This window comes from Branchiostoma lanceolatum, chromosome 12, assembly GCF_035083965.1.
Source record: "Branchiostoma lanceolatum isolate klBraLanc5 chromosome 12, klBraLanc5.hap2, whole genome shotgun sequence".
NCBI lineage: Eukaryota > Metazoa > Chordata > Leptocardii > Amphioxiformes > Branchiostomatidae > Branchiostoma > Branchiostoma lanceolatum.
The window spans coordinates 17,496,983-17,519,826 of NC_089733.1; the positions used below are offsets into that span (position 1 = coordinate 17,496,983).

The 22,844-nt window shown below is 44.2% G+C and overlaps 1 protein-coding gene and 3 long non-coding RNA genes across 9 annotated transcripts in view; 1 reads left to right on the plus strand and 3 right to left on the minus strand.

Moving 5' to 3' along the window:
* The window catches only part of LOC136446584 (homeobox protein HOX3), a 40,234-nt gene that overhangs the window by 7,583 nt on the left and 9,807 nt on the right, over positions 1-22,844 (plus strand). For 3 of the 6 annotated variants that reach the window (XM_066445036.1, XM_066445038.1, XM_066445037.1), the window contains exon 2: positions 20,723-20,819. The gene's annotated coding sequence lies outside the window, so the exon portion shown is untranslated. Of the gene's footprint in view, positions 1-4,840; positions 4,964-10,721; positions 10,862-16,117; positions 16,141-20,722; positions 20,820-22,844 lie in introns of those variants that run through there. The other 3 variants (XM_066445040.1, XM_066445039.1, XM_066445041.1) reach the window with 3 other exon arrangements.
* Positions 1,882-4,403, minus strand: LOC136446595 (uncharacterized). Its single transcript, XR_010757602.1, has 2 exons — positions 4,289-4,403; positions 1,882-2,030 (listed from the first exon to the last, which is right to left on the minus strand). It is a non-coding gene; the product is annotated as an uncharacterized lncRNA (long non-coding RNA).
* LOC136446597 (uncharacterized) lies at positions 5,688-16,786 on the minus strand. The gene is made up of 2 exons (XR_010757604.1): positions 16,545-16,786; positions 5,688-7,019 (listed from the first exon to the last, which is right to left on the minus strand). It is a non-coding gene; the product is annotated as an uncharacterized lncRNA (long non-coding RNA).
* On the minus strand, positions 17,927-22,771 carry LOC136446591 (uncharacterized). Its single transcript, XR_010757600.1, has 2 exons — positions 22,204-22,771; positions 17,927-18,415 (listed from the first exon to the last, which is right to left on the minus strand). It is a non-coding gene; the product is annotated as an uncharacterized lncRNA (long non-coding RNA).

Below are 22,844 nucleotides of genomic sequence, written 5' to 3' on the forward strand. Positions count from 1 at the left end.
GCAGCCTCTCAGTGTCTTGTCAGCCGAGCTCTTTTTCTTAATAGCGCTCGCGAGGATCATTAATCTAATTACTAAACGAGCGATTTCAGTGTCCATTATTTTACCATTGATGTTTTATTTTTCTTGCCGGTTGTTACGGGGCGTCTAGTTTGTTGTGTGATTTATTTCTCGCTGTCGGGTGTTAGATTTCGTGCCTCACCCATTGTGAAAGACGGTTCCGGCAGTTTGAAGAGCGGTTTTCTGATAAAAAGTGCACTAGATCATTGACACTTCAAAGTACGTCGTACTTGGATGTCAACATCACGCGAAGGTTACGTGTTGTTGTAATTGATTAAGGAAACCCTTGTCGTTTCCACTGACTGTTCTTGAGGTATTAGAAAACAACAGGCATGTTTTGTTGTGGGTTATAGGATCAACAACAAGTAAAATCCAAACTTCGATTATCAGTTTTTTTAGAAAAGTGACATAGTTTATGTGATGGGACCTCAGTGACGTGACCCAGCGTGCGTTTTATGTCGCTGAAGTTGATTCTAAACGAGCAAGGTCAAATTGTTGGGGACGGGGCGATTTATTTCTTCGACTGTCAACGCGTTTTCAACATGGCGGCTTGCCAGTTGTAGACATCGCGTACTTAACCCTGCCAAACTTAACGATAAATATCTGACTATACAATCATGAGAAAAACCTTCTTAATATCGTACCGTATCTGTGCATATCTAGTGTTCGAAGGACTTTGGTTATTTCGATTATGAGAAGCCTAGCACGTTCTTATAATTGCCAACAGCGCACTCGGTCAAGCAGATGCCGCGTAGCACATCGAAAAGTAATCTAGTAGCTGCTCATTTCGTGGATTTTACAGCAATTAATCATGTCGAAATGATAGGTTACTTGGCCGGGAGTCAGGGTACAAAGCGACGAAGATTACTCCTCTTCCCAGTTAGCCATTTCTTAACGAATTCAGGGTATTTTACGAGCTAATTCTTGTTTTTCCTGCGGCCGCAGAATTGACACGATTTTGTTCGCTACCGTTTCTCGCTGTCAGACTGTCGCCGTTTGAAATCCTTAGCGCTTGACCCCTGTGTCCCTCGCCTTCGATACTTCTCCCAGTCAACGGCAATGAAAAATGATCTTTTTGCCGAATCATGTTTCGGGGCTGCCGAGCCATGAAAGGGAAAACGTAGATATAAATGATTTCCTATTGTTAGGAACTCGGGAAGGGGGATTGTTGCGAATAGCAGGCCCTCCCACCCCTTTTCAGCGTGTTATTGCTTTGAGTCGTACTGTCAACGGGGTAAATGCGGTTCGTCTCGGCACGGAAACTCAAAATATATCCCGACAAAAACTCATTAGTCAACTTCAGCAATCCTTTGGCAAGTTTGCCGTCAGAATGGAGAGGTTGTTTGGGGTTAAATTTGACGGTTTTGGTCGTTTCTGTTTTCTGGGTTTTTGATCTCGCGTCGCTATTGAAAAATAGGATTTTCTTTCTTTTATGCCCGAAGCTACGTCTGTACATGGATTTCCCAGATTACATCTATCCAACAAAATCGCTTCTTCGTAAGAACAGCAATCTTCTGAACAATTTCTGCTTGCCATCAGCAATTGTATCCACAAAAGCCTATAATATTCACAGATCACGGGATAGAAATTATTGCTGAAATGGACATCAACAGCTCCCGAATATAGCACGCTCGAGAAAAATGGTCACATTTTGTTCTAAACTGAAAAATGACGTACTGTAATACTCTACATGGCTATAAATTCTTTTGTCCATGGACCTGTCTGCTTTAAAATTAATGTACTGAAACCAGAGATTGACCTCCAACCAACGGCATATAATAAATCTTCCAACTTCGCACGTCAGTAAGAAATGACAGAGGGATCTTTACGAGTGCCTAGTTTCTTTAATTGTTCTAAATTCGGCTAGTTTTCTGTGTTTCTTACTTTTCTGGGTTCCATGTTGAAGTAAGGGTATGTTGTTCTTGTAGTCGGTGGGGCTGTACTTGCCTTTGTGGGCTCCTAACGGCGTTTATCTGGAAAAAGAAAAACATAAATCCGTTTAGTTGAGTCAAACAAGGCGAAACACGTAACAGATGTAACGCGGTGACACAAAATTATGCCAGCTCACATCCTACTATCCCCCCGACCGAGAAATTGGCTCGTTTTCTGCCCAGGGAAACTACGGAGGTAAACTTGTGCGAATCTTACCGAGAAATTGGTCGGGTTACAAAGATTCGATCTTTGAGGGAAGTGTACGAAGTGGACGTGCGAATCACATCGTAAATCACTGAGGTTCGCGGCCGGCCGACAAGTGCGGGTGTTGGCGCGGCCAGAGAGCGACCGTACCGCCGGTCTACGGGCGGTCGGGCCTGCAGGGTTGTTGACTACTAAAGCTTGCCTTCTCACTCTCTCCTCTCTTCACAGGAAAGTAGCTCTTCTATCATACTTGTGACGGCAGGACATTTACTCTTGACGGGTGAGAGTTATTATAATGGACAAAAGAAGAGTCTAGACTAGCGTATGCAGTGACCGCCGTTTGCCCCCGGTTTTCTTCTTGTTGATTCTACAAGATTTGCGCAATGTGCTGCCGTCTGTGTTGGGTGATGCGTTCCCACACTTTATAGCGGTCAGAACACGCCAACTTTCTTAGGATAATTTCCTCAAAAAGTGGTGATTTAAGGCAAGAACATAGTACCTTACTGCCGCGAACTTTCGCTGACCTAACCCCTAGGCTCTATTTTGAAATGTACATAATTATTCAGCTTGCCTATTCATATGTATTGGGCTCACAGAGAGAGTTAGTCCACCTTACAAAGAATGACCGCTGTCCGACCTCCGGTATTGTACCAATCAGGCAAGAACGGAATCGAATCATTTTGCAAGAAAATCTAGTGGAGTGCAATAGATTGCGAGCGTAATGAAATTTTCTATGGCGTGACGCTTTCCACATACCAATGGGAGGTAACTGACGGTGCGGGTGTTGTTTTCACATGCGAACTGCGGTCTTGGTACTCAAATTCCTTCTCTCTGTGACGTTTGTGCTCACTCAAACGGGCTTCAATCTTAAACCACAACGAAATTACTCCATTTAAGCGCTGAACCTCGGGAATTGAAACGCAGCGGCGTTAGACGGAATTACTTCCTAAAGACGGGCTATGAAAAAGTCGCTGCCGTTTGGGTTTCTAAAGTTTTAATCCAACAGAATTGAGCTCTGTGAATACAACAATGGCGTGTTGTAAAAACAGTTTGCACAGTATTTTTGTGTAGTTGTTTTTCTTGCAAACTGGGCATACGTGTAAAAATAACTCGAGATGACATTAGGAAGTGGTGGAAGGGCTTCGCTTTGGTGTAGCTTTCACATTTATTGTAACAAATATAGCTGGAAGAATTCCTTCCTTCTCGACACATATGGCGTGCCAGCGTCTCCACATTAGTTGTTGGAGTAGACGGTATAAAATAATGCTTGTTTGGAAACCCAATAACCTCTTAAGGTACACGGCGCCTCAAAACTATGCGGTTTGATACATTCCGACCAAAAAGTTCAGACAGATTTTAAACAGAACAGCAAGATTTTTATTTCACATTTTCATCCGCCATGGCTTGGAGATGAAATGATTTTCATCCATATCTGATATCTCCACTTATGATTTCAAATATTTTAGATATCCACGGCAGTTTTGTAGTTTTTGTTCTTTTAAAAGTATAGTTACAACAGCTTGGATGCTTACATCGGAAGCACAAATAGTAATTGGAGAAACAGTCTAAACAAGAGAGCTCTTGGGGTTAGCCTACTCACGCCGCTGTCTACATGTCTAATAACCCTTCAACAAGACAACAAATACATCCACCCCTCTGCGGTTTGGAGGTCAGTGTCAACGGTAGGGATTTTTTTTACAGACATTTAGGATGATTGAAGTGTGGATTTACGGAGGTAAACCGGGGCCAAACGGTGTCATGGCCGTTACGCCGTGCAGGCACACTGCCGTGTCAGAGGTTACGTTACAACGTCAGACCCGGTCACCAAGTCTTGGGCTCATGTTTCTCCCCCCTGCCCTAATCCAAACTGTCTGATGGACTCCACTCGTACGGAAGGCCGTCACCTGTTTACGCCAGGTCGGATTAAACTAGGCTTTCGTCTCAGAACGACTGGCTAGGGATAGAAAGTCGGGAGGGATGCGGTTCTGACAAGATAGCCCAGGTGGCATCCCTTGTTCTCCCTCAGGCGTTGCTAGGGCGAACCCTGTCAGCGGCAGGACGGACACAGACAGAGACTGATCGAAAAAACACCTACCTCAAACGCCAGGGAGCGCTCGTCTCCTTCCAGCAAACCGTTCAGTACCGAAACTACGAGGAAATGTATTCAACAAGGCGCTGATTTTAGTCCTCTTTTAGTTCATTCCAGCACCGTCTCTCTGCCCAACCGCACCACAGTTTATTGCTACAAACACTCATTACGCTGAAGACCTCGCACCCACTTGTATAATAGTAAGTCGTAAATCACGGCTGGCTCTTTGATGTTTCAATGCGACTCGCAAAAACGGCTGAAAATGATACAAAAGGGATCGAAAAACACATGAGAAACTTGTGTTTGGGGTAGGATACTATAACTGTGGCAATATGTTGTGTTTCTGTCGTTGAGTGTCAGTTTGCGGGCTAGTTTGTTTGGCCTTGTCGCCCTCGGCTTGACCATCTCCCCTTTGAACTGTCCCAGGCGAGGTTGACAGGAATATATGGCCCTACCCGACCATCAAAAGAGTTCGGACTAGGGTGCTAATCTACTGCGCCTGTGTAGTTTTCTCGCACGGCCCTGTGTTTCTTTTGTGGCATCACTGCGGCCTGTGTCTTGTTCCGATACGGCCACGACTCGTCTCTGTTTGTTGTCAATTTCCCTCCAACAAGCGACAGTATGGCGGGAGCGACTTCTCCTGGACCCCAGAAACGAGTCTTATCTATTCAACTCATGGAGGTACAAACTCGGGCAATGATTATTCCACACTAACCTTCTTTTTCATACCTTCATTCACTCCATTTTTGGAACTATTTAGTTTCTTTTAACAATGTACCTTTTCTTGTGTTACCCGTTTTCTTTCTGGCGGCCTCTTTTACGATTCTGTGTATTGTTTTGTTTTCTCGCACTAAAGTGTTGATGTTTGAACTTTTGACCGACTCGGTTTTGTTATTTAGACCCCGGTCTGTTTTCCGCGATCGAACCAGCCTTATTTATCCCAAAATTGTGCTGTATAACGTTCGGCTTTTGAAAAACGGTTCTTTTTCTTTCGTTTCACATTTCTAAATCTTGCGTTTCGAACCGAAACGTGTTTTTTTTTCTTTCTTTATCGTCGAATTGAAGGGCCAGAGAAATTACCCTAATGGTTTGTAGTTTCAAGGAGGTTATACAACATCCTTGGTCGTTTTAAGCAATTGGGTTCTAATTTTGTAGAAGTAAACATGTTTTCACACAAATTGGTTCATACTTTTTTCTACATAAGTACACAAAGTTACTACTCAAGTTAAAACAAAAAATATTAATTTTACTCTGTATATTGTTTGACCAGGTCATTTTCATTCAGTCTTTATTTCTTTATCTTTCTTTATGAGGTCTACAAGTACAAAACTATAAACAGTGTGTACAAAACTTAATGCATTTAGAATGTTGTGAAAATACAATACAACGGAAATGACACATCACGACCAGTATATTGTTCTTTGTTTCTTTATTATTGATCAGAGTTATTCTTGCTCGGTAACTGGAACACAAAGGTTACGAGAAAAAAACGCAACTTGACTCTTGTCTTTGGGCAAAAACAGAACAACGTATCTTCTTCCTCTGGGCATACAATGCATTGCTAGAAGCCAAAATCAATGGTCGATTTTTTTAAACAAAGTCGAGAGATTCATCCACTGGTATAAAAACCATCAGCTTATCCATATTCTAAAGTTAAACAATACTTTAACCGCAACCATAATTATTATAGAAGGAACATTTCTATAGGACCAGAAAAAACTTTTATTTCCATCTGTACCACTGTTGCGTGACAACACACAGGCAATGGATTGGAAAACATCCACCTAATGCGCAATTGTAGTGCCAATAGTATAGTAGTTTCTGTGATATTAATATTGCATTAAACATCCTATGACAAGCAATTGTATGATAACATCATTTGACAAGCACTCGTATGAAAACAACACATCACATGCAAGTGAAAGAAATGAAGTGGAAAATGTAACGTTTGCACGACAGGAAATTCAACTCCAAACTTGACATAGAATAGAGTAGAAATAAATACACAGGTCCACAATATCATTCATAACTACATAATCGATTCATAAAAAATTAATCGTCGTATGAATAGTTTGGCAATCTAACAATAAGTGTCGATGTAGAAAGTGTATTTATACGGACGATTTCTCGTGTCGACACATCTGTAACTCTTTATCCAATGGGTTACAAAGTTAGTCAATTTTTCAAGCCACCCTGTAACATTGCATACCCAATATAGAGCCACACTCTCAGGGTTAACTTAACGTACCCATCTTCATTACGAACGATATGACAGCGCAATTATTCATTATGGAAAAACCGTGTAGCTGTAATACGTGATGGCTTTTTGGATACACAGCCAGAGTAGCAATCTCGCCAGACCATAGAAGAACACGGTACCAAATTGCATGCAGTATCAGTGGAAGAATGGCGCTTTTGAGTCGCGGAGACCATTCACACGCCTAGCATACAGTGGTGTCGAACTGACAAGAGATTGTTTTTCTGTCTGTGCCTTAGTTGCAGGTGTATAACTAATGAATTATTACAACAGCAGAAGTTTTGTCTTCATGAATATTGTTGTGGAAAGGAACGGATCGATCGCAGAAATTGTAATCAAGACGGGGTCGAAAGGTGTTATCACTCGGAGATGGATTGCACCGCGTTCATTTCTGACTCAATATCGCCGTCGATTTCCACACACAGCCGCGATGTTAGGTAGATGTGTAAGGTAGATGTGCTTCTCGCCTCCAAGTTTATCCTGTAAAGGAAGCAGAAAGAACGTAATTGACACACAGAATTGACGAAATAAGTCGGTTATAGGAATACAAGCTTCTTTCAAACAGAAGTGGAAAAGAAATCGTTTCCAGGGTAGGTCGCAGTCTATTTTGCACCCCTCGGCTGTCAGAAATATATTCTCCCCTAACCGTGTAAGGCTAAGACGTATGGGGTGTGAATAAATGATCAGATTTGTGTGATATTTCGCTCACCTTTAACAGTCACGTTTCATATTTCACGCCGTGGCTTAGCGTAACTATCTTGTCACTTATGCTCAGGGGAGCCACCGTCCTTGCCATGAGAATGCCGACAAGGTTATTTTAAATACCCCGAAGTAAACACTACAAGTCAACAAAATTTCGCACCATAATTGTTAAGGTGGAAGGTGGTTGGAAGCGGGTACGGTAGTCTGCAAATTTAGCCTATTTTGAATAGATCTTGTCTGAAAGCATGCAAATGCCTGGAGGCGTGCAGCGGTTTATCTCGACTGTGCAGATTTGCGCGTTCCCCAATCTTGCATATTCTTTTTGACGTGTACAAAGGGATAGGGCGGGTGTGTGGTGAATCCGCTTGATTTCTGCTAAATGGATTAGCGAAGGGAGAACTTTGATTTGACTTTAAACGTCCGCTGGCAACTTGCAGAACTTTTTTATCCGCTCACGTCGTGACAAACTTCTGTGAGTACCAGTAGGTTCGGTCTCTAGGGGTGGGGCTTATCAAAAAACGAAGATATCTTCAGCGAACAAACTTCTGAGCTTGGCGAGTCCAGATGCCCTTTCCTCGACAAGTAATCTGCTTCGAGGCCCGTAATTGAAGGAGAGAACTCTCTACAGGAGAAAAATCGATAGTGTTTGAAGTGCTTGCACTCGGAAGGTCAGGCAAAGTTCGTGGTGATACGCTTTCATCTCCTGCGAGCGCTCGGTTCTTTTAATATTCTATAACTTCTGCATTAGCCTACTAATAGTTCAGCTATTGCACTGTACTAATCGCCTGTGTCAGGTTCTCTGAGAGCGGTAGGAGAAAAGGTGATTGAGAAAGCATCTCTCTTCACTCTCGTGACCAGGCGGATTGGAAATGTTGGTGTGCTGAAGGGTTGTAGTTGGGAGTGATTATGTTGGAGAGAGGCCCGGCCTTAATGCACCTATTCCCCTCGGCTTTCAGCAGTAACAACTTGTGAGTGAAACGAAATCAAGGTAGCAATCTAGTGGGATGGGAAGGGGGATGCCGCCCGACTTCTAAATGCATCGCTAAGCCTGACTGGCATCCCTGGCCTTTCAGTCCAAAGCCCGCGCGCGCGCTGTGATTATGAGAAATGGCAATTTAAATTCACTACATTTTCATCCTTCTGTTCGGGTCGCGAGGCCCCCTGAACGAAAATGAGCGCGTTTCTGTTGGGGTGAGGGAGGTGCGGGGAGACGGCTCCAGTTGAACGCCTCTCGGATTGTGTATCTTCTGCTCCACTGCACGGGAATCTCTCCTAGCCGCTGGCGGGGCCCCGCGAAGTGTCCCCTGGTTGACACTTGGGCGACGCGACCTTTGCCGAAGAGGGCAGGCATATTCCTTCTACCGGAAAGGTCACCCAAAGTTTACCAGTATTTAAACCAGTCATCCATCGAAATTTCCACATTAATTTTTAAAATCTTCATATTCCTTGTGGCGTCGTGGCCCGGTGATCCGAGTCGAGGTGTTATTGGTATCCGCGAGTTTTAAATCCTCGCCAAGAAAAGTGAATTTAAGTTTTCTGGAGTGGTTTCTCCTCTGAACTTTGTCACCTCCGGGGCCAAATTAACATTTCTATCGTTTTGCCGCATTGTTGTGGAGCTATTGTCCTGCGAGTGAGCAGAAAAATACGGCCGGCGCCCGCCTGGCATGTCCCCGCACGTGAGGGCCACATAGAGCCTCATCAATCTCACTCCGTACGGCCCCGTGCCACCACGGCAGCGAGCTGCGCTTGCCGACACTCTCGGTAGAGGTAGTCCTCGCCACCGTACAACGAGCCACCCCAGGAACCAGCCCGGGCCCAGGGGAACGGATTCCCGACACCACGACTCCGAAAATAAGCAAGGGAATTCAAACTCTGACCACCAATAATTCCGCCAGGCCGGGCGAAAATCAAATTAAAAATGTCATAAATTATCTCATTTTTTTCTCGTGCTCGCAGGTGCTTTGGACAACTAATTATTGTGAAATGTATCCGTGTCAGGTTGGCAATCTAGCGGGGTTAACTTGGGAGCGAAAGGTGAGGGCATGAGGGGAGCTTGTTGGTTTTCCCAGGTCGGTCCGAGGACGGACTAGACATACTAATACATCTGGCACTGTTAATTTCCGCACTGACCAGACTTAGGCGGGAGAAATTGCCAGGGCTTGCGTATAATTGCCACGATTCCCGCGGAAATAGGTTGCAATTGCGGCGCGTTGGGAGCTTGGCAAGGCTAGTAATAAGGCCAACATGCATTTTCAATGTCGGGAGGGCGCTGCGAGCGCCAATATCACCGAAGGAAAGGGCTCAGAACGCAACAAAGCGCGACCGCTATTACCTGCCCTTCGGTATTACAGACTCTGTAGGACTGTCTCTGTTTCCAGCACTCTGTTGACTTACTATATCACTTGTTTGAAAACCCTCAAGAGAGCGACATGAATTTTCTACAGCTCTAAATCCAACACTTCACTCTGACCTCTGCCAGAAAACTTTGGCCCGGTGCCCAGAAAAACTCCTTCCCAAGTCTTACGATTTTTTTTTTAAACTTGAAAGTTGAGCGGAGTAGACACCACTTTCATTCTCACCGCGTCTCAAACCGAGTGCAGAGAACTTTACGCGCCGTTTGTAGCTTCGGAGTGATTTTTCGTTGCCGGCAAAATCTCCGTACTGCACCGTGGTGTTCTGTACTCCGTAGCGCCACGCTTGAAGGGGAGGGTGCGGTGACTACTCCACTGCGCGCACCAATTTCGTTTCACTCGCATCAGAGGATTTTTCTATTACGATCAGTGCGCTTCAACCTTTCCCAATTAAGACCCGCCACCCCGTTTTAAAGCCCCCAAATATAGATAGGGAATGTAAATGGAAAACTTGTTAGGGCCCATAATGCCTTTGATGGATTAATTATGAAGCTGGCAAAGTTTTTGCGCCACCAGAACTTCCGTGTGTCAGCGTCTGATGAATGGGGGTACCTCTCCCTTTTTGTTTAAATTTATGGCAAATTGAGAGGTGAATGTTTTAATAATAAGGTTAACTAGCGAACGCGGCCTTTGTAATTTTTCATTCCGCGCTTGTTGCGGGTGCCACATGCGTGTTGTATGCAACTATTTTAACTATAATTGAGTGTTTAGAGGAGCGGAAATCTTTAACGTTTTTGAGGTGGTGTCAGAATTGACATGTTTGATAAGTTGAGGGCTGAGCGCCGCTCGTCAGCGCTGGTCAAAGGTTATTTATACAGCGATTCTGTTCGCTTTTCCGTCAGAACTGTCAATCAATCCGCGCTGTGTCCGGATTCAAGGTTAGATCTATGGGGTGAGGTCGCGAGATTAATCCCCGATGTCACCCCTCCCCCACGTCTTCCCCCTAACTACACCCCCCCCCCCCCTCCTCTTACACAACAAAAAACAACAACAAGTCAACAAAGTTGCGTCCATTTAATTTAGTCCGCTCACGTGACACGAGCATTCTTCTGACCCGGTCTGTATTGGATGACAGGGGTTAGTAATTAAGGCCCTCTCCACCCGGCTGTGACACTGAGAGAGAGAGCCAACTGCCCACTTACAACAAAGGCCTGCACTACCACACCAGTTTGTGTACGAATGTTGGCCGCGCGGCGGAAGAAAAAAAAGGTGAGTGGGCTGAACTAGATGATAAGAGCAGGCCGACGGTTGGTTGAAGGCCTTGACGGGTCGGAAGATAAATGTGGTGGTGTCGGACACAGTAGATGCCGAAAGGCTACCGGCATGACACCTTGCGCTAAGTTTCGGCGCGCGCGTGCCAGCAGCTGACCCTAGTTATTGGACCCCACATTTATCATGGTCTTCAATTGTTTCGCCACACTCCAACTAGCAATATATCATTGGCAATAGCACCCCATCCTTCCCTAACTATGTCCTCAGCCCGCGCTAAAAAGTTCATAGTTCAAAGATAGAGTGACCCGAGCGAGAGTAGTTCACTCGCCCGTCAGTCGTTTGCTTTCGGCCCGTTTGAGTCAACAGACTTTGATAGCTGATTTCATCCATCACAAAACCACCGTGAAGCCGCGATTCCCGACCCCAAGTCCGCTCCGAACTTGGACCCTTCTAAAATATACATAACGGCTGAGGAGAAATTGACAGAGACGTAGTTTTCGTTTGTAGCAGCCAGCCGGCTGTGAAGCCAGCTAACGCGTTGATTATCTTCTAAACCTTGCGTCAATCTCTGACAAGCAATACGGACTAATTTTCTTCTCAAATAATGCACGTTTCACCGCCGACCCTCCCCTCTACGCTAATACCTCTCGACGGGTTTCATTACGATTGAGTTATAAGAGTTTTTTTAGAGATTGCTTTTGGTTTATGAAAGCGAGTTCGTTCCAGGAAGTCAGGGAAGATGTGTCGGGGGAGTTGAGCTACTAGGGTTGGAAAATTTGGCGATGTAGCCGCTAACACGTCTTCAATTATTTATTGCCTCGGAGCCCGCATGACCCTTCCATAATCCCCAACCTTATAACACAACATATTAGACGGCAGGAACGGAATATAAGTGTCTTGCCTGCTTTGAAAGGCCTCCTTGAAATGGTAACAAATTCCTCTCACGGAATGGCCTGTCCATCACTTCGTTTCTAATATCCTCACTGCTTAACTCATTTCTGTGTTCTGACTCTCGCTACGTTTATAATGTCCGCAAGTTATAATTTAAAAACGACAGCTTTAAGCCTTTCATGTTGTATTAAAACGGAGTTCTTGAATTATTAAGGTTACAATTGGCATCCCTGTAAAACTAGTTTCCAAAAGTGCAAACTACTATAATTGTTTTAGTAACTTAAGTTTGTGTTTGTGAAGTACAGTATAGAAGTTTCAAGTTGTCGTTTGGGGACCGAAGTTTCTATGTTGTGGCAGCCAACAGATCAAGAATGATGGAATACTTTCTTCTCTGTGTTTTCTAAGTTCCTCATCCTTACTTCCAAAGAGAGTCCCCACGTACAAGTTCAGTTCCCCCAGAACAGCTATCTGTGGTGTAATCTCAGTCTCAGAAGCTCCGAGGGCTTTCTGTAGTCCATTAGAAGGGATATCTCGTTCTCAGAAGTGTATCAGAGTTAAAACTTGACGTATTATCGCAAGTTCAATTTTACACCAAGGACGAGTCAGCGTTAACTTTCTCGTGAACTATAGCGCCAGCTTGTTGTCAAACTAGGCTGTGAAAAATGACCCCTGCTTCCCATCCTTGGCCTTGTATGTAAGGGGAACAATAGCCCTGTTTTCTGCGCCATTTTTCGTCTTTCTCAAGCGCAGAGACCTTCTGATTGGATTATCTAAATTCGCGAACAAAACCCCGCCATAATGATATCACGGTGAGACGTGCTCTTGCAGGGCTATGAAATTTACGGCGATGGTTGGAGAAGCGACTTTGCATCCGTAATGACCCCGCACTGAACAGGTTTAGCGGTGTATCTTTTTAAAAGGGGTCGCGAGCCCTGCGCTGTTCCCTTCTGACTGGAGATCATTTGACAGAAAGTCAATTTAGCTCGCCGTACTTATCGTTCTCGCTCCCTCGCACCGGCCGCAAGTTGGCTGTCAACGAAATTTCTTTGACTGGAAGAGCAGGGAGGCAGTCTAACCGTCTGTTAGTTTCCACGGTCGCCTATCTCAAACCTCACTACAAAGAAACATGAAGTTAGCGATTCAGCCATTGCCAAATTCCCATTTCACGCGCCTGACCTTCTATTCTTTTGTTCGGTCGGGCTGGCTGCGTCAGAGGGGGCAAATTTTCTGTCAAACTAAAAGGATAAAGCAGTAGCTGTCTTCACTTGATGTGCTGGTAGATTTATCTTGCTCGCAGCTACACGAGAAATAAATAAAGCAGACGGCGTTTGACGGCTACTTCTCGGGCGGAGATATGAAAATATTACTCAGGGTTTGCGGGCATGTAGTTGCGGCTGTGTTTTCGCTTTTAGTTCGCCATGCAAGTCGGATTGTTCCTACACTCCCTTCAGCTATAGAGATGTATATCTCACCCTTTTCATCACCGAATATTCCGCCGATATTAGATATGTCACGTACGTTGGAATCACCAGGGATCTGATCTTATATTTCTCCGGCTACGGTTCGGGTTTTGTGAAACTCGTTTTTTATTTTATTTTTGACAAGCAGCCCAGAGCTATCCACGGGACCCCCGGGCCTGGGGATCTCATTATCTCGCGCTTGTTTCAGAGGCAGAAAACTACTTACGATATTTTTTTCATTAAATCCGGATTAATAACACGGATATCCCCAGCTTACAATACAATCTCTTCCCCATTCGTTTGACGCTGAAAATTAGGTAGAAAAAAGGAGGGTGATGTTATCTTTACTAAGAACTAGAGCCTGGGGTGAAGCCTATACAATATGTACGATTTATTCATTCGAGGCTCGTAAATATGGGTGAACTATGCTAGAGGAATACTGAATATTGCGGAATAGGGTAGCAGAAGAAAGGCTACATATTCATCCGAAGCAAGTGTACTGTTTCCTGTGGGTTTTATGTGTTATTTCGGAGTTAGTTCGTTTGTTTGGAAATAGTGCATGGTGTTGGGGAGGGCATGTTGGACAGCGGGAGATCGCCTCACACAATACAACCAAAATTCGCGTCATCTGGGCCGGTTATACCGCAAAATTCCCCTCATTTCTGCACCCCAAAGTGTCGGTTTCCACAACATTTACTCCCACCCATTCCCTAGGAGTATGGTCGAACACAAAAACTCCATTAATGGCGCTGAAATCGTTGGGAAATTGATAGAAAGCTGGCCTATTTCCTCTCTCGATCCGTGACCCCGTTCTCACCCGAACGCTTTCAAAGCCTCTGACAACCGGTAATTTATACAAAACCACGTCTTTCTTTTGTAAGATATTGGAAATATTTCCATTTACTTAATATCTGTTATTTGTGTAGAATTTAAACTGTGTTATTTAAAAAGTATTGAGCTTAGGAATTGCTTTATTTTGATTTTTCTACAACCATCGCGTTGGTAGGGAACTCATTGATGGATGGTTACGATAATATCCGTAATTTCTCCTCATAAATCTATATCTCTCTCTTCAGAATTTACTACTTATTTTATCAGCGGTAGCTCTGATTAATTGTACCTCTTTGGTTCATGATATACGATTTGTTTTGATTGTTTTCAGTATTGCAACCAGGGTTTGTCGACTGCTATGAAATAGCATGGCGTAATGCTTTGTTTTTATTCTGTTAACCTCGTAAACGATTTCTTTCCAATTTTAACTAGAGAGAGCACCATTTTATTTTTGAAATAATCTACATACATCATGCCTCTAGCCCAGTCTATGTTCTGCACAAGAAATGCTTTTAGTGCTATTTTACACACCCTATGCCTACCATTGTTTAGAAGAATACTAGAGCGTACCCCCGTGGTATTCTATTCACAAAACAACTGTTTTTTTGTTGGTCTCACCCAAAACGATGCCCTCTGTGTTTCAATTTTTTTTAACTGTGATCGTTGCGTTTCTAAAAGCTGTGTACATATACACTGTGTTCAGTGTCAAAGCTGAAATCCATAGGTGAAAGTTGTGTAGTTTTTGTGACGTGTTTAAAGTGTGTAGAGCTTTTGATGTTGCCACTCTGGTAAGCTTTCATCGCTGTAGTAGTACTAGAAAATTCGTACAGAAAACGTGTTCCATATCTGTCAAACAGGGCTAGTTGGGTTCAATCAAGATGAAACCTAAACTAGGAATGGAACGAAACATTGCCAAGGCCGCGCCTTAATCCGAGGCTATGTCTGTAACTCGATGGTGTGGTGTTTACGTTGTTATCTCCTGACTTCTCCACGCCCAAGGTTGGGCCTCAGCTGTCCGACAAGACGTCGAATCGTTGAAAGAGGATATTTGTCCTTTGACCTCTATTCTCACAAAAGGTCGGAGCGGCCATGTTGGTTGTAAAGTTGACCCCAGAAGTAAGTGCTCCCTTTTAAAGTCGACAAATCTTCTCGTTTCCGACTGGAGAATGATTCCCAAACGTGGCACAGACGCTACAACCCCTTTTAAGCGTCGCCAGAGCGCCTTTTTCTACCACTTAAACATTTTAAGTCGCTTCTATTCCCTCTCCTATTGTGACAGCAAACGGTAGGCTAACGGACTGTCAGGGCTACAAGACCATTTTAGCACATAACAATAGCGGTTAGAACCCCCGGCTCAAAGTCAAGATTATGTACAAATCCCAAGATTGGGGTTCGTGTGTGCGACGTGTCACACAATGGGCACACGGCCGTGAAAAATAGCCCCTCTCTCGCGGTTTGACAGGAGCTAGTTAGGTAGCTAGCATGGCACCAGTGCTTCTCTGTAAAGACACGGAAGTAACAATGGAACAAACTTGACAGTGACTTGGTGATTATTAGGTAAAAGTTGGAGCACACATCTGCTAGTTTTGAAACCCACTCCACCGTTCCTTTCCGTGTTTGTTTCTGTCCAGTTTTCGCGGTGATAATTCCGGTCATCCGGTTTCAAATCTCTCTGAAAAGCTCCCGGATTTAGACAAGAAAACCTCGAAATACAGCTAATCATTTTGTCCTTCTTCCATGTTTGGGATTTAGTTAGATAAGGCACGGCTAGGCAGGTGCGGATCTATCCACTCAAGGGATGAATAAAAATTCAAAGGGCCAAAAACAACAAACCATTTGCATACACGAGGCAAGGGTAGTATTGTTCGCGAACTGTGTACTACCATCATTAAACCCAGACCGACGCCAGAACTACTCATCGAGAAAACACAACGATGGCCTTGGGTTCAGGCGGGGAAAATATTTTATTTGTTTAGCTGAGAGCGGTGGCGTTACGGATTAGCCTTGAGGTCTAATATCTGACTTTAATTTTCGGACGGGCGGCCCACGTAATTTCGTACGGCGCAATGCAGAAGGAATATCCCGCCTAGTAAGGTAACTGTGTGCGGTACTTGACTAACTAACCCCGTACAAAATTACTACAGCAACAACTAACATTTAGTTCGGTTACAGTAGAACTTTCCGACAAGCGTGAGAGTCAAGGAACTTTGTTGTTGATTGGAAGAGTCACTGTACGAAGGAAGAGAGTTCAACAAAAGGGCAGCACATAGCTGCGAGCGGTTGTGGGTGTTTTTAACCGGGCTGGCCCCCGGGTCCAAAACAACTCCGCGTCAGTCTCCGCTACTTCAACCAAACCCCATCCTGCCACTATGACCCGTACCTGCGAATCTTTCCCTGGCCCTGGTTAAGGTGGGTCCCGCTGCCTTCTTTCTTTCTTTTCTTATTTTCTTTCAAAGCTCCTCCCCTGGCTAAATTGTGTTATTTCGATTTCTACTGACCTGCGAGCGACCTCTGCGGTGCCTGGGGAACAGGGAACAGTCCTCTCGGCGCGAGCGGCGGAATAATCAAGCTACCGGCCGCTTCGAGACGCAGAAACCTCCGCCATCACGACTCTCAAACCCCGCAGCGTCCTTCCACTCGTGTTTTTACCGTCCCATCTTGTCACTTTACCCTCAAAACGTCACACAAATGTCCCAACTCCTAGGTTCAACCAACACGCGGACTTGCACCCGGCCCAGGCTAATAACATGTTTATTGCGGGTCCCAGAGAAACGATCGGAGGTGAAAGAATTGTCAAAACCACGTGAACAGGACATGATATATGACTTTATTGCCGACCCTCTGTTTTCCCGTCGACAGTTCGGCTTCTTTCATTCTTTAACTGATGAGTCGGTAGCGGTGACAGTCGGCCCAGTGTCGGGCTGTGTCGGCCAGGTTAGGAGAGACTTGTGAAATGGCCGTCTGAGAGGAAAATTCGATTTTCTGAGGGAAGGAGTTTGTGAAATGTCGTCCGACTGCGGATGAATGGGGTGCGATCGCTTCACTGACTCAGGGGTCAATCTCGGGGCACGCACCAACTTTTACTCACATTATTCTTCCCTTTATCACCTCAAGTCGCTCGCTTTAACCCCGTATTCTTGTTTACCTACCCTTATAGTTAAAACAAGCAAGAATAAGAGTCTTCTCTGATGATTTTGTGTGCGGTTGTGTAAGCACGACATCAAGGATTCGTTTCATAATGGATTGCCTCCCTTTCCGACATTTTGTGACAAATTGCTTTTTTTACCTTCAACTCAAACTACCTCCCTGTTGAGCTGTGCGACTAAAACATGATAGATTTATCCCACACCCAGTCTACCACAATGTCACGTCAAACAGTTACTAACGTGCTCTTTTGGCTGTGAACTCGGAACCTTTTATAAAATAGTTCATTTCGAGGTTGGGTTGTGTTTTTCTGTGCGTCAAGCCGTGCCCTCCCTCTCGTAATCCCAGCTTATCGAATCCCGGCAACTCCTCGACTTAACATGCTTCTTCCCCGCATATTTCCCTTGCTCTATCTGCCAAACAGACAATCTATTCAATAAGAAGCTGGAGGTATGGCGCGATAGATCACGGGGGTGACAGTTTTCTTTCTGTGGAGGAATCTCTTCAACTGTAGCGGTGACCGGGTCGTGCAGAGTTCACCGTAGCGAGGCGCCAGATTCTGCGCCTGCTTGTGACTTCCCCGTACCGTCCCCTCATCTCTCAACTCACGCTTCTTTTTTTTACTTCACACTCCCTCACACAAGGGTACAATAAGCGTGAACGATTGTAACGTCTAGTCTCTCATTCTTATAAACACTAGCGACAAGGGATAGAAAGAAGTGACACAGACAAATAATTCACGTTATGTCAGCAAACGCTGCTCTTTTTTAATGAACGTACTCGTAGCTTAATAGTGTTGGTTTTATCACAATCGTTAGGTGTAGAAATCAACATCCAGTGATCGATTGGGTATAGCCAGAAAAAAGTGAGGCCGTTACGAAAATCGTTTACTCTCAATTTTCGAGCTAACCTGATCAATACGTTAGTTCTACCCGGCCGTCTGTGCGCTCTCTAGGCGATAAATGCTCATTACGAAATATGGGGTCGTAATCATCTATTTTATTTCTTCAAAATTACAATCGTAAACACGTTTGGGAAAGCAGTAAGGCCGCGTGGTAAGTGTAAAAGGGTTTGATTGAAACCTACACTATAATTAACAGATAGGACTACAATAGAAACGAGTGTTGTTGCGGTGGAACATATTCGCGCGTCGCTGGATGTGTTGTTATCAACTATTCTCTTCCCGGACTCCAAGTTTCCAATCCACCACTTCAGTCGAGATCTCCTGTGGAATAAAAACACAGAAGAAATGATATCAGAACGGTAGACGAAATATCAAACCTGACAATTCTTTCCTCTTGACGAAAACCCTGGTGCCTTATTTACGGGAGATTTTCAACAATCCATCTTGTTTCTCGACAGTTGGTTTGTTATATTCGGAGATCAAAAAAACTGCTGTCATGAATCCCAGCTCCCCTAACCCCTTACTAACGAAGCGACCGAGATAATATGCCTCAATCAGAACTAGGATGATTATTTTGTCAAGTTTGATATGTCTAGTTCGATGTTGTTAGGCGGAGGAGACGATACTGTTCCTTTGGTGTGCTAAATAGTGTTCAGCGGGTAGAATTGAATGATAAATCGGTGCACACAACAATTTTGCCCCTGCCAACCTTCCTGTCTTGCTGTATGATGAGGTGGGGATATAATGGGGGAACATTCGTCGTTGCTTAATTTGTCCAACTGGCTTGTCAAACCTCAAACGGAAATGACTTGTCAAAACTGCGGAACACAGACAAAGTCAAGTACTCCAAATGAAAGGGTTTCGGGTTGAAAGAATACTGAGAGATGGCGAGACGGCGCTTAGATTTATTCCTCGTTTTCTGGCAAAGATCTAGAATAAAACTGTCAGATATATTTTGTTCTCAACGATTTTCTGCTGCTATTTTACACCGAGAACGGTTGCACAGAATTTACGGGAGTTGTACCGCAAATTATCACCACAATTTTTGACACTCCCGAATTTTATTTTAACACTTCCAAACAAAAGAAATTAACCGCCTTTTTTACGATCGTTTTTTTTTCCTTCCCCCTTTTCGAAAACAATGAATCCGTATAAACTACGTAACGTTTACGCCTCCAGCTTTTCTCAGTCGAAGTGTTAAAGTTTAGATGATAGATGACTAGAGGAAAAGAACTAAGTATAATAAATTGATCTGACAAGCGAGAGACGCACACTAACAGCAGGATCTCCTGCGTTCCAATTATTACAAATAACCCGCTTGTCAATCCGCTAACACTTCGGATTATCTCCAATGATGTCATAATATTTTATCCTATATTTCTGATCGTAACAGCTTGTACGATTTGATTATTACATTAATTTGTTCCTATTCCCTCTCTACGTATTGGGCCGGAACGATTGTGTAATAGACAGATAATGCTGATATGCCTTTTTAAAAGCAACAATTAATTTGTCATTTTGTAACCGTTTTTTGTACCGTTTTTTGTTGACTGTATTTCCTAGTTTTGATACAGAAGTTTGTACATTATACAGGGTGGTTTTCAGTGCTAAAAGCACACGTAAACAGACCTCACATGGCTGAAGGTTTGACTACAACACTTGATTAATGGCTGTGAAGTCACGGCGATGCCCCAGTCACCCCACATACAGACATGTGTTACGACCTGTCTACCACTCTACACAGAGTTCTGAAAAAGGGAGAAGTGGTGTAACAAAAACGTGATACTTCGGGCTTTTCTTCGAGGCTGTTGTGTCACTAATATTGCTACAAGATTGGGGGAAAACGGGGGGTCAGGGCGGTGGAGGGAAAAAGAGTTTGGGGTGAATTTGTGCGATTGTGTCAGTGAGGACACGATTTGTTGTGACAGTTTCTTGGCACGTAGGAAAGCGTGCTTGTTATGTAGAAGAATTGCTTGGTGTATTAAACTTTGACCATTTACTCCGTGTTTCAAAATATTCGTTGCTTTAATGTTTCTGCAATGCAGATAATAAAAATAATTTTGTTTTGAGGGTGCTTTGCGTGGTTGGGGCATTGGATTTCGTTTAAAAAGGGAAGAATTTACATTCTTACTGTGTATATATATGACCGATGTAGTACGTGAATATACACGTGTTTGTCAGTTGAGAACGTTAAAGTTTTGAACCTGTTGGAAACTTCTTTTTATATCTTTTTATTCTTTTGGGTTTTGAATACAAAAAAATGGTCAAACACATAAAAAAAGGTCAACCAAAGTTCAGCAACTTAAGGAAATTTTTTAAGACAATAGAAAACATCTTCCTACATGAGTTACGACCATGCTTTCTTTGTCCCTATGTTGTGTAAGTCCCTTGGTACTAAAATTTTGCTTGACCAATGAGCAAAGGTTTTCTAGAGAACACGGTTTTCCATACCAATTGAAACAGCCCCGTTCGGACCTGCGAGGGGGTAATTTATTGCTTTAATCAACGAAATGAACAGGCCAGGCCATTTAATCAGTTTGTAAACGAATCATAAATCTGTGTGTGGATTTCACGAGCAGTGTGTTGGTTTCCAAGCCTTGATGAAACTGATTATCTTAATTTTTACAGAGCCAGCGGTCAGCAGTGCTACTACACCGGACAACACATCGCACCTTCCCCTCTGATCGTCACATATGGGGGCAGCCTGACTCCAATCCTTCTTGAGGTAAGGGCAGCCAACTCCAAAAACTTGCCGAAAAAAATAGTTGTGTCCGTTTAGTGGGGTCTATTTCTGGAGAGGAAAGCTGAGCCTCAAAGGAGTCATGATCGGATCGCAGACGGTCAGGAGACACTGTGAAATTTCTTGACAAATGTGGAATATAAATCACTGGGCCTCTCCATCTGTGGAACGTGGACCTTTGCTTGCAAAAGTTGTTACTTAATTTGTAGGGGTGATTTGTTGCCCTCCCCCTTTTTTGTGTCAAGGAGCGCTGGGTATCAATTCTTTCTTCTTCTTCTTTTTTCTGTTTGCCCGTAGAAAGCTTTGTGACGTAGAATTAATGATTTAACGCACGGGTGTCATTTTGCGTTCAACTTTTGAGTTGTTACAAATGACTAATTTGACAGAAAACGTTCCTGGTTTTAAAATCATAGTTTAGATGTGTGTATCGCACCCCAGTCTGTTCAAACCTGCCCCGTGTTTTAACATATGAAAATTGTAAATCCCTTCTTACGACTGTTGAATAATTATTCCGAGATGCACGCACGGCGCACTGATTTCGGTCGGCTAGAGTTACAACTCCTGAAATATTAAAAAGTTCGTTCAGTGGATCGAAAAACGAATTTGTAGCAAGTGTTTGCGAGAATTTCTGAGCCCGACTACTCTCAAACAATGTTTCCAACTGAGGTCTAAACATGGACAGACTTTACCGCCCATTGGCGCCAAGTTTCAGTCGAAAGTTCTCGCCTTCCGTTTGTTTATACTCCTGGAATGTCCCTCCCCATTCCTAACTGCCTTGCCGGCATCTTTTTTGACAGTAGAGGTATCCGGGAGGAATTCGGGAAATCGGTTTGAAGATAATTGTCAGTTTTTCGTGGTGGGGAGGGGGGCGGACGGAAAGTTTTGAAACCGTGGACGAAGCCAAGTGAAAACGGGGGCATTTGTGAAGGAATTTCAAACATCCGTTCGGGAGATTTGTTGCTAGCAATGTTAGGGGAAAACATTCGGCTATGTGTGTGTGCGTCCCGTCCCATAAGCAGGTGCATGGTTTCAGTTCCGCTGGTTGTAAACTACTCAGCGTTAACCTCAAGGATAAATAATCTGGGACGGTAACGTTACCCAGGCGCCTATTCCCCCAGTCTTAGTAATCGCATCTTAGAAGATTAAAGTCCCTACAGAAAACTGGTGGTGAAATCGTGATGGTTTTAACCACGCCCACTTATATACGACCGGCCACTCACTCCAAATATCCCGTATTTTCTACTAACGAACTCTAGACTGAGCCGCAAGCTACCGGTGCCGAGACACACCGTAGTTGTAGCCTGGTGCAATTTAGCTACTGAGCCTGTGTGGCGTTGTGCGCCCTCCCCTTCCCTCTCTCTCTCCTTACCTCATTATGCACAGCTCGATGCAGTACCGCGGTTCCGTCCGCTCACAATAACACCGCCCTCTCCAGATACACTCCACACAATCACGTCTACGTTTCACTGCAAATCTCACATGTTGAAATGTGTGGATTTGTGAGAGTTAGGAAAACGTAAGGCCGAAGTAGATGCCCGCAGTTCACGCGTGTGTGTGTGTGACAGCGCGTATGAATGGACCGAGCAATTACTTGTCGTCTATAAGATTTATGACCTGCTGTTTTGCCTTCACTATCGGCACAACCTCATTAATCTACAGGCCCGGGTTTCCCCGTCTTTTTTAGAACCACTTCCCCAACTGGCTTGTAAACATTGCCGACTCCCTTTATAGACATCAAAAGTGACCTTTGAACAGATATCGAGTGGGAAAGAGCGCGTATTTCGTTTGAGTCGTTTTGTGTGTATGTTTAACGTCTGTGAACCATAACGCGAGGCTATGTCCATCTCTCCCGGACCGGTCAGTTGTGGAACGTCGCTCTCTCTAAGCCCCTTCACAACATTTCTGACCCCAGAATGGGAGCAAACGGGGTCCGTGCGTAAAATGCGTGGCCCCTCGGCTGTCAGGAGATGTATTTCGGGGCTTTGACAGGGTCAGGCCGCGGGATAATCA